The following is an 11,722-nucleotide window of genomic DNA, read 5'->3' as shown; positions in this document are numbered from 1 at the left end:
AACTTTAAAACTTCTACCTTTCAAACCTATCTCCAGTTCCTTTCCAGCAGCCAACATTCTTTGTTTGAAATTTGTCCTGGCTGGGGATTTAGCTCAGTGGTAGAGCGCTTGCCTAGGAAGCACAAGGCCCTGGGTTCGGTCCCCAGCTCCGAAAAAAAGACCAAAAAAAAAAAAAAAATTTGTCCTGATGTTTGCCAGGTTGGTTCATGTCAGTGACATGGGTCAGGATTTCCTACGTTGTTTTGTTCACATAGGTCACTGGACACTCGGGCCACTGTGATGCCAAATTTAGTTCGAAAGATACAAACTTATTTATAGTTCTAGTTTAGGCAACCTAAGAGAGCTAGGTAGTTGGGGGATACAGAGGGAAGATCTAAAGGGAAGAAAGAAAAAGGTAGGAATAAGATTGGTCTTTCTGCTGTTTTTAACAAAATCTCAGTTGTTGGATTTCACCCGTGAAGACTCCAGAACCAGATGCTGTGGTGAAAGCCTGCCAGTTCAAAGAGGCAGAGAAAGCACCCAGCTGACACTCCTCCTCAGCCAATGTCCCAGAAGGAATCCCCTCTCTCACTCAGTCCCAAAAAAGCTCCCAACTCAATGCTCCCCCCATTTCCTATGTGTCTCTCTATCCGTCCTACTACTGACTGTTTACTCTGCTTTTTTCCTTTTTTTTAAGATTTATTTATTAATCATACATAAGTACACTGTAGCTGTCTTCAGACACACCAGAGAGGGCATCAGATGGTTGTAAGTCACCATGTGGTTGCTGGGATTTGAACTCAGGACCTCTGGAAGATCAGTCAGTGCTCTTAACTGCTGAGCCATCTCTCCAGCCCTGTTTTTTTTTTTTTTGTTTTGTTTTTTTTTTTTTGTCTTAATAATCCTATTTTCCTGTCAAGAGGTTGCTTGCTTTGCCTCTTGACCTATGGTTGACCTTACTCAATCCTGTTTACAATGTTCAAGGAGAAAGCTCTTGGATTAAAGGTGTATACTGTCATACCCACTCCAGTGGAGTCTGTGTGACATGAAGCTCTTGTGCTTCGTTTCTATCCAGACCAGAGGCAGGTGCCTGGAATGGCTTGGCCTCCTGGAGGTCCCTGGAGTCTCCCTACAAATAGATGATGACCAGGGTCTACGCTTTCGGTGGAGGTGCCTTCTGTGTTCAAGCCTTGGTGATCTTAGCAACTTTAAGCCTGTCAACAATATCTGATTTTAAGAACATAGTAGTGTGGGAAGATGGTCATGTACCTTTAGACATTTCAGGAACTGAAAGTTCAGAGACGGAAACCTCTCACACCACCATGATCCTGATGAACTCAACGGCTGTGATGAGCTCAACTGCTGTACCCATTAGTTCCCAGCAAATAGGAGAGAAATCAATTGCAGCTACTAAGAGCATGACTGTTCCAGAAAAGCCTTTCCCCCATTTTGGGAAAGTTTTGTTTAGCATGATTCAGAATAGTAGTGACTCTTTTAGAAAGACCGTGGATAAGTTCCAACAAGTTGAGCAAACTTATCAAGAGTTAACTAGAAGGAAAAGAGAAACTAACATTGAGCAAGAAATGAAGGAAATTATAGAATGGTTACAAAAGTTTCCATATTATTCTGAGTAGCCATAAATATAGAGTTTAAACTTTATTAAAATAAAGGTAAATGTTGAATGCATATCTGGTGCCCACAAGTCTGGCAGTATAACTGCAGTCTTCTCAACTATTGTCTGCGGCTGAGAATTGTTTCCTGGACTATACATTCAGCTTTTCTCTTTGCAAGGGGACATTTGGTGGGGTGATGAATAAGAGCTGGATGATTGCCAATTATGACGCACCTGTTCTAACTGCTTAAATATATGCCAAGAAGTAAACTTTTTGCAGCAGCGCACACCTGGAGTTTGTGTCTGTCTGTCATGCCGAATCCGTTCTCTACCTGTAATCCAAACCTTGGTTCCTCTGCTGATACACTCCCCTGGGTGGTCTGCGGCAAGTGGCCCCAAACAGGGACCCTTGGACAGGTAATTCTTTCTTCCCCCCATTCTTCTTTTTTCCCAGAGAACGGATAGGCTCTCACCGAGAACTGCCCCCGGGCTGCAGTCCTGCCAGCGAAGGTTGGTTGGTTAAGGGTGAGAAATCAAAGTGAAGTCCAGCTCAAAAGGTAAAAGATTATTTTTATCAGTCCTAAAACTCATGTTGGCGGAACAGGGGCTGAAAGTCTCTGGTGACACAGCCTCGGAGTTTTATGACTTTCTTATGAAGGTTTCACCTTGGTTCCCTGAGGATGGAAGTCTCACTCTCCCTGATTGGAAGAGAGTAGGATAGAGATGAAGAAGTACATCTTAGAAAATGGGGAGGGCTCCATCCCTCAGCAAGCATATCCATTCTGGCTACAAATCAGAGATATTTTAACTAACAAAACAGATTTGGAATTTTTAGTAGAGGAGACAGCTTCACTGAGCCGTGAAGCTGTACCCTTGGCTCCTGTCACCTCCAAGTCATATGACAGCAATAAAAAAAGGATGAGGAGGATGACATCTTAGATACAGAAGATGAGGAAGACTTGGAGGAGGAGGCTGCTAGGTATGAGCCCTGTGAGGATAGGGATCATCATCATGACAGGACAGCTCTGTCCATGAGGAGGCCAAAGCCCAAGCCTGCTCCTAGGAAGAAAGGTTTACTTACTCCTATAGGGTTCCAGGGAGCCATTGCTCAGGCTAGGCAAGAAGGGGATGCTACCTTTGCCTTCCCTGTGATACATCATTTGGACACAATGTGATGAGTGAGGATGAAGAGCCTGAGTGGGAACCTCTCCCTCTTAAGACCCTAAAAGAATTACAATCAGCTGTTAAGCAGATGGGAGCTTCTGCCCCCTATACAGTACAGATTGTGGACATGGTGGCTAGTCAATGGTTGACTCTGCATGATTGGCACCAGAGGGCTAAAGCTACATTGGCCCCAGGGGACTATGTCCTCTGGAGAACGGATTATGAGGAAAGATCAAAAGATACAGTGTACAAGTATGCTAATGCTAAGAAGGGTCCTAAGGTTACCATGGATATGCTACTTGGGAATGCGTCCTTCCTAGCACCTAATGCTCAGGTGGCAATACCAAAACAAATATTGAAGGAAATTACTGCTAATGCCATCTTGGCATGGCAGGCCATTCCTCCTCCTGGGACCAAGGGAACTACCTTATCAGGGATAAGGTAATCTAACGAGGAGCCTTATCAGGCATTTGTCTCACGATTGGAGAAGACAATAAGTAGGATGCTGCCCCCCAGTGAGGGGACAGACATTTTATTAAAACAATTAACATGGGAAAATGCCAACTCATTGTGTCAGGACTTGATCAGACCTATAAGAAAATCAGGGAGTCTTCAGGACTATATAAAGGCCTGTATGGACGCCTCACCAGCAGTGGTACAGGAAATGGCCTGTGCTGCAGCGATGAAAGGTCAACAGTTCAGCGCCTTTGTAAAACAGACATATGGAGGTGGAAAACAGACCTCCACCCACATGCTTCGACTGTGGGGAAACAGGACATATAAGGAAAGAGTGCAAGAAGGGAAAACAAGGAAGACAGAATAGTAATAGAAAGCAATAGAAAGCAAGCACCAGGACTCTGCCCTGGGTGTCAAAGAGGAAGGCACTGGAAGAATGAACGCAAGTCTAAGTTTAACAAGGGTGGTATAAAAATAGAAGATGCCCAGAACAATCAAAAAACTAGGTGGGGGCATCCTCTCAGCCTCACACAAAGAGAGGGCTGCTTTACAGAAGCAAAAGCTGGGTTAAATCCAGAAGCACCAGAGTTTATTATTCATGATTTGCCAAGGGCAACTCCAGGAAGTGCAGGGTTAGATTTGGCCGCTAATCAAGATGTGATACTATCTAATATAGATGGTGTCACACTGGTCCCTACTTCAGTTCTAGGGACGTTGCCTGAAGGGTGTACGGGTTTTCTTATTGGAAGGAGCTCTAATTACAAAGTAGGGCTTGAGGTCTTGCCTGGAGTTATAGATGCTGACTTCACAGGGGAAATTAAGGTCATGGTTAAAGCTGGAAAGGAGACCTGTATAATAAGAAAGGGACAATGCATAGCCCAACTATTATTGCTACCTTACATAAGATTACCTAACCCTGAAATAAAGACGGAGAGAGGTCAGGGACAATTTGGTTCCTCAGACTTGGTGGCCTGGGTAGCTGACATAGGAAAACAAAGGCCTTTTAAGAAAATAAGGATTAATGGAGAACTTTTTAATGGTCTCCTAGATACGGGAGCAGACAGAACCTGCTTAGCAGGAAAAGACTGGTCACAGTCTTGGCCTACAGAACAAACCTCTTCCTCCCTACAGGGACTATCAGCACAGCAAGTGGAAATAATTGCTATAATAATGGCCTTTGAAGAGTTTAATAAAGCCTTTAATCTTTATACAGATTCTAAATATATACTTGGGCTTTTCCCAGCTATAGAGACAGCCTTGCTAGCTGAAAACTCAGTTATTTTACCCCTGTTGATGAAACTACAAAAGTTGATACAGAGTAGAACGTATAAGTTCTATGTGGGACACATAAGGGGACATACTAAACTACCTGGACCCCTAGCTCAGGGTAATGAGCTGGCAGATTCATGTACTAGAATCTTTAAGGCCTTGGAACAGGCTAAGGAAAGCCATAATTTACATCATCAGAATGCTGTGGCTTTGAAAAGAATCTTTGGCATAGCTTGAGAATAGGCCCGGCAGATTGTTAACCGATGTACTACCTGCCCCCCTGCGGGGGCAGTATAGAAAATGGGTGTTAATCCCAGAGGCTTAAAGCCTCAAGTGTTATGGCAAATGGATGTTACTCACATGCCTGAGTTTGGAAGGCTTTCCTATGTGCATGTCACTGTAGACACATATTCACATATGATTTATGCATCAACAAGAACAGGGGAAGCGGTAAAAGATGTTATTCAACATTATGTGATAGCTTCACTTATATGGGAAGACCCAGAAAGCTAAAGACAGACAATGCTCCAGCCTATGTGTCAAAATCCTTAAAGAAATTTTTGGCCACATGGGGCATAGAACATAGCACTGAAATTCCATATAATCCTCAAGGACAAGCAATTGTGGAAAGAGCACATCAGACATTAAAAGCTCAATTACAGAGATTAAAAAATGCTAATTCATATCTCTCTCCTCACCACTTATTAACTCATGCTTTGTTTGTTCTAAATTATTTGAACACAAGTGAGGAGGGAGTAACTCCTGTGACAAGACATGGTGAAACGGGAAGTACAATTCCCGAACCTCTGGTTCTGTGGAAGGACTCACTTTCGGAAGCCTGGAAGGGCCCCGATATTTTAATTGCCTCAGGATGAGGCTATGCTTCTGTGTTTCCACAGGATACAGACTCCCCGATCTGGGTGCCCGACAGACTCATCAGACCGGCCCCGAGTTCAGCTATCGAGAAGAGGAAGGCACAGGCAAAAGCAGACTCTGTGAAAAACCCAAGCAGCCTCACAGGGACTTTCCCTAGAGGAGATGGCAGAGAAGAGGAAGTTCCCAACTCTGATGCAGCTGAAGAATTTAACTAAAGAAGCAAAGGATATCGTAATATCTGCTCATTCTGAAATGACTGCTATTAATATTTTTCTTGTCTTATCGTGTAACTTGTGAAGCCTGTATTTTGTCTGTGTTTCCTCTGGATTGGATAAAGAATTTGCTGTTATGTTGCTTGTAAAACGACCTGCTTATGTTATGCTGACAGTAGACTTGGACTCTGATCCTTGGTTTGATAATTCTGGATTACAAGCTTTAGAAACTATTAGTGACTTAATTAGACCTAAGAGATTTGTGGCCGCCTTAATTTTAGGAATTTCGGCATTGATTGCTATCCTAACATCCTTTGCCGTATCCACTACGGCTTTAGTTAAAGAGATGCAGACAGCTACTTTTGTTAATGAAATGCATAGAAATATTTCTGTGGCAAGAATTAATGCCTTAGAAGAGGTGATTTTAGAATTAGGACAAGATGTTGATTCTATTAAGACCAGGCTTGCCTCCAGATGTCACTCTAGTTTTCATTATATCTGTGTGACTCCTTTACCTTATAATGAATCAGAGAATTGGAGTAAAACTAAAGCTCATTTCCTAGGAGTTTGGAAGGATACAAATATTTCTTATGACTTGCAACAATTACAGGAACAGATTACAGCCACGAGTCAGAGACATTTAGATGCCTGGAACGTGGATAAACTTGCAACATCATTTACTAAAACATAGATATCTTCCATTTATGTGTGGTTTACTCATTTCTCAGTAGTGATGTTTGAAAGATTTAGTCTCAAGGTTCAATGGAACTGGATTTGGAATGCATTGGGGTGCTTTAAATAGGGTTTAATGGGCTATCCTAGCAGAAATATGGAAGGCTTTGTTACTGCAAGTGATTTGAATTGTGCAGACCTGACCCTAGAGATTTCGGTGGAGAATTTCAATATGTGGCCAAGAAACGGTTTTTGTGGCATTTTGGTGAAGAATATGGCTACTTTTTGCCCTTATGTGGAGAGTTTGCTTAAGGCTAAGGTAAAGAGATTCAGATTAATTTCATTGACAAGAAGTCTCAAACAGAGCCAGCAGAGACTCTGTTCCCTGGTCAAGTCTCATGAAGAGCATTCTGAACAAGTGTAGCAAGGTTAGAAAGGGAAAATATAAAATACATGGTATTAAAGGGGCACCAGGAAGTGAAATGGAGCTGAATCCTGTGCTCAAGGATACTAAATTAAGGGAGTGGTGTCCTTGGGGCAAGATCCCACCCAGCCAAATTTAGGTCCAGGTAGAGTAGCACACAGCTTTAACCCAGGAGTCCAGACCTCTGAGTTCAGGGCCAGCATGGGACAGCAAATTCTAGGTGAAGAAAAACTTAAATCCAGGCTTGGTGGCCCACACTTTAATCCCAGTGTTTAGGAGACAGGCATGCAGCTCTGGGAGTTCAAAGTCAGTCTACAGAGCAAGTTCCAGGACAGCCACGCTTAGGCAGTGAAGGAGCTGGAAAACAAAGCTGGTAATAATGTAACAGAACAAGGTGGCCATGTTCCAGCCCCAGCAAGCAGCAGAACTCAGCAGCTTTGGCCACGTGGCTCTGGCTTTAGAGTCCAGAATACCAGAGTAGAAGGCGTTCCTGAGGGCAATTGATGCTGGTTAGCTGGAACTAAGGAATTAGTGATTGAGAAGAGACCAGCATCACTGAGATGAAATCTGGAAAGTGTTTTCTGAGAGCACAAAGAAGCTGTGTTCGAGAGGAAGCCACGGTTGTACCTTGTGCTGCAGCTGTACTTGGTAATGTGTGAGAGTCACTCAGGTGGTACTGGTTTGGAAATTATAAAGGAGTCACAAAGAATAGCTGAGGCTTGGCACAGTGAAAAGCTAGGGAAGGCCACTGATGAAGGTGCTGCCTCAGGACTGAAGGGGTCATGCAAAGGAGTTGAGGCTTGGCATCTATGAGAGGCTTATTGGTGAAGCCTAGTAATGTTGTGCCGGGGAAATGTTAGTGATCTCCCAAAACCAGATCGGAATCAATCTGATGCCACTCATAGCAGGGTCTTTATTCTATTCCATGTAGCTTAGCACCGCCACCGCCACCCCCCATGTATCACCATCATGGAGCACAGTTTTGGTGGTTATGAAAGGAAAAAATTTAAAATTGCCCCCCTAGACAAAAGTTGAAACCAAAAGAAAGAAAAGTAGTTGGGCCCTGGAACTGCCTGTTCTAGGAACTAGCTGACCACAGAAAGAGTAATTACACCAGCTGATTTCAGCCACTTTGTTCTAGGAACTAGCTAAATTGCACCAGCTGGTTCAGATAATAGCAGGATTAAAGAATCATGAGAAACAGGAGGTTCTTCCTTGTGATTTGGTATGTTTTTCCTTTAAATGCCCCTTCTCCCAGCCATTCGAGGTCAAACTCCTCTACCCTTGCGTGGGTAGGAGTCTCAACCCCAGCATGCTGGTTTCTGTGGTCCCTATCCATAAACCTCTTGTTGATTGCATCAAGATTGGTCTCTCGTGAGTTCTTGGGGGGGGGGGGGGTCACGTCATCCCGAGACTTGAGTGAAAGACCACTTCGGGGGTCTTTCAGTGGGAGAGCCCTGAATGTCTATCAGGGCAAGGCTTTATAGTAAGCAGGAAGCAGGATGTATGTGTGCAAGCATCTAATTGGAAAGCTACTGTGGCCTTTAACATAATTGGCTGGTGCTGGGAGTCACATCATAAGCTTCTGTTCTCCCCTGCCTTGGGGGTCATTAGGCAAGGGGTGGGCTTGTAACCTGGGGTGCAAGTTTGTATATATCAGTTGCTCTGAGTGGTTGAGGTAGGAGAGTGGCCAATACAGAGATAGCTGTTTCCTTCAAGGCTACGTCCTTAGCAGCCTTGTCAGCCTGGTTGTTACCTCTAGCTATTGGTATTGTTGCATTTTGGTGTCCTGGGCAATAAATGATTACCAATTTTTTTGATAGCCAGAGGGCTTTAAGGAACTGTAAAATTTCATCTTTATTTTTGACAGTTCTTCCTTTTGCTTTTAGGAACCCTCAGTCCTGGTAAATGGTTCCATACACATGAGCAGTTGTAAATAGATATCTGGCTGTCTCTATAGATGTTAACAGCCAGTCCTTTTCCCATGATGAGGGCCTGTGTTAATGCTTTGAGCTGAAGTGCCTGGAGGAAAAGACTGAATCGAGATTACCTCCATTTCTGTAGTCACCACTGTCCCTGCTCTCCTCTGACCCTCATGGATGAAGCTGCTTCCATCCAGAAACCAGGTCCTCTCTGCCTCCAACAGAGGAGAGTCCCTCGAGTCAGCCTGGGTACTGTGTTCCTGGGCCAGAACCTTGTTACAGTGACAGAAGGGACAGTCTAAGTCAGGATTGGGTAGGAGAGTCACAGGGTTCAGGGAAACAGGCGGCTGGAAAATAACTCAGCCAGCATCAATTAGTAAAGTCTGATAATGAATCATGCAGGCATTACTAAGCTATCAATCAAAAGACTGCTTGAGTACCCCTTGAATTGCACGGGGTGGGGGTAGTCATGAGTTAATTTATCTGCATCTTTAATTAATAGTGCTTGTGGCTACAATAATATGGAGGCAAGATGGCCATTCTGCTGCCACTGGGTCATTTCTTTGATAAACAAGCCTCCGGCCATTTCCATGGTCCTAGAGTTTGAGTCAAGACCCCTTTAGCTATTCCTCCTCCAGCAATCTGTTGAAACTTGGCATTTCCTTTCTGCTGGATCCAAAGCTTTGTTGGCTAGAAGGACTCAAGCCAGATCTCAGTTCAATGACTTTCCTGTCTTAATCTGCACTCTGCAACTTCCACTAGATCCCTCAATGACTTTTCTCTTAATCTTTATTGCTTCTGTAATTTCTTCCTAATGTCTGGTGCTGACTGATTGATGAAAGCCAGGGATACCTTGCTAGAATTCTGTTTTCTCAGGGTTTGTGTGTGTATAGCCTTACACTCATATAGCCTTTATGACCTGTACAAGAAATGCCGCCAGACTTGCATCAACTTCCTGCCTAGTATCATATCTAACCCTTGGTCAAACTATTGTTGAGACCTGCTAAAAGAGCCTGGTGGTAAATCCTGAGATACTCCCTACCTTCCACCATGTTTAAGTCCCAATCTGGTTTCCCCTGTAGGTCTGGAACTTAGAACCCATCTGTGGTGAAGAGAACCTGGAAGAGCTTTGGGTAGGTGACTGCACTGAGTGCTCTAAGGTGTGTGGAAGGGAGTGGTTGTTAACTTCTCAGTGGCTAAGTGTGGCAGGATAGTGTCAGGGAAGACCTCTTTACAACTCAGAGACCACATCTGTTCAGACAGGGAGCGAGCACTTGTCCTGGCAAGAAGGATAGCCATTTACTGACAAAATAAGTGACAGGAATCTGTTCCAAGCTCTGGTGACAGATACAGCTGCCTACTTGGAGCCTCTCCTGCCCAGTCTGTCCAAGTGTAGAGCCCTGCTCTCTGGAAACTCACTCCCAACTCAGGGAGAGCCTGGTTAGGGCCACAGAAGGCCCCAACCTTACACCTTTCTAGGAGCCCTGGGTACTTGCGTGCTTTGTGCCTGTGCTTGGCATGGGGGGAGGGGGAGGAGAGGGATAAACCTGTATGAGCTGTAAAACAGTTCCTGAAGAGAAAAAAATGAATTAACAAAATGATTGCTGGGAATTGAACTCGGGACATCTGGAAGAGAAACCAGTTCTCTTAACCTCTGAGCCATCTTTCCAACCCTAAAGCTGGAAGGAAGGGTGGCAGGGCTGCAGCTGGCTCCTGTTGTTCCTTGTCACCCTGTGGCCAGTCCTGTTGAAGAAGCATTAGCACAGGGAAAGCGGGAAGATCTTTTGAAACAGTTTATCTTCTCCTACTGACACCATGGGGAGATGAAAGGTTCCCCTCTGGTGGCCATCCAAAATCAAAAGCGGGTCACTCTAAGTTCTAATAAGTGGACCTTAGCCCTAACTTCCTTAAAATGAGTCATAATAAGATCAAGGTGATTAATAGTTTGTCCCATGGCCTCCATCACAATCCAATCCAAGACCAAACAACACAACAAACAGAATAGAGAGGCACAAAATAGTTGCTCCAAGACTGAAAACAAGAATGAATCTAAAGACTCAGACTCCCAGATTCACAGGGAGGAAAGCAACTGATGGTGGAGCTCTCTGTCTTCCACCAAAAATCCCTCCAACTGACAGGTGGATACCTCATTCCTCCTGGAGCCAGCAACGTCTTCCTAACTCCGGTCAGAGCAGGCAGTTCATGTGATTTCTGACCCATCTCTCGAGCCATCTGAGCTCAGCTTTTTTTTTTTTTAACAGTATTTATTTAGAATTATTTATTTTATGTATATGAGTACACTGTAGCTGTCTTCAGACACACCAGAAGAGGGCATCAGATCCCATTACAGATGGTTGTGAGCCACCATGTGGTTGCTGGGATTTGAACTCAGGACCTCTGGAAGAGCAGTCAGTGCTCTTAACCTCTGAGCCATCTCTCCAGCCCCCCTGAGCTCAGCTTTAACACTCATACATGCATGCAGAGTGAAAAGGGACTGTGAAATATGTTACCTTTTCATCGCTGTGGCAACACATTTGAAGATGACACAAATGTGGATTCGTTTGTGCTCACAGTTTCAAAGGGCTTATTCAGTTCATGGAGTTTGCCTCCCTGCCCTGAGGCTGCGGTGAGGCAGAAACACCACGATGAGCAGGATTATGTAGTAGAAAGGGTTGCTCACTTCGTGCCAAGTGAGATAGATGGGTGGGGATCTGAGGGTGTACCGTCCCCAGGCTGACCTTCTACAGGTCGGCTCCTTCTGAGGGGCACTCAGGTTATAGGTGGGAACCACCCTGTTCAGTTTGGGGAATCTGCTTTAAGTTTTAATATTTACTATGTGTATGGGTGGTGTGTGTGTGTGTAGTTATAGACAGTTGTATGCTCCCATGTGGGTGCTAGGAATCAAACCCAGGTCCTTTGGAAGAGGAACCTGTTAAAGCCTCGGTAAAATAGTAAGGCCTAGATGGAATGTTAATGCCTAGGTAACTGTTACCTGGCTAGCCTGCCATTTTGTTTTATTAGTATTATAAGGAAAGTTTCTATGTTGTTTCTACTATTACTAGGAAACTTTCTTATGCCTAAGTTGATGATGTATTCTGATATGTTCTATGCCTTTGGAAACCAATCATGATAGAAG

General features: G+C 44.3%; 1 long non-coding RNA gene and 1 pseudogene across 1 annotated transcript; one reads left to right on the top strand and one right to left on the bottom strand.

Moving 5' to 3' along the window:
• Positions 1-1,867: 1,867 nt before the first annotated feature.
• Positions 1,868-8,022, top strand: LOC120093815 (uncharacterized). The gene is made up of 2 exons (XR_015625722.1): positions 1,868-2,008; positions 5,380-8,022. It is a non-coding gene; the product is annotated as an uncharacterized LOC120093815 (long non-coding RNA).
• Positions 8,023-9,860: 1,838 nt separating this feature from the next.
• Positions 9,861-10,045, bottom strand: LOC148004857 (Nuclear RNase P; annotated as a pseudogene).
• Positions 10,046-11,722: the final 1,677 nt, after the last annotated feature.

This window comes from Rattus norvegicus, chromosome 7 (genome assembly GCF_021556685.1).
Source record: "Rattus norvegicus strain SHRSP/BbbUtx chromosome 7, alternate assembly SHRSP_T2T, whole genome shotgun sequence".
Classification (NCBI taxonomy): domain Eukaryota; kingdom Metazoa; phylum Chordata; class Mammalia; order Rodentia; family Muridae; genus Rattus; species Rattus norvegicus.
This window is presented reverse-complemented; position numbering and strand designations above follow the sequence as displayed.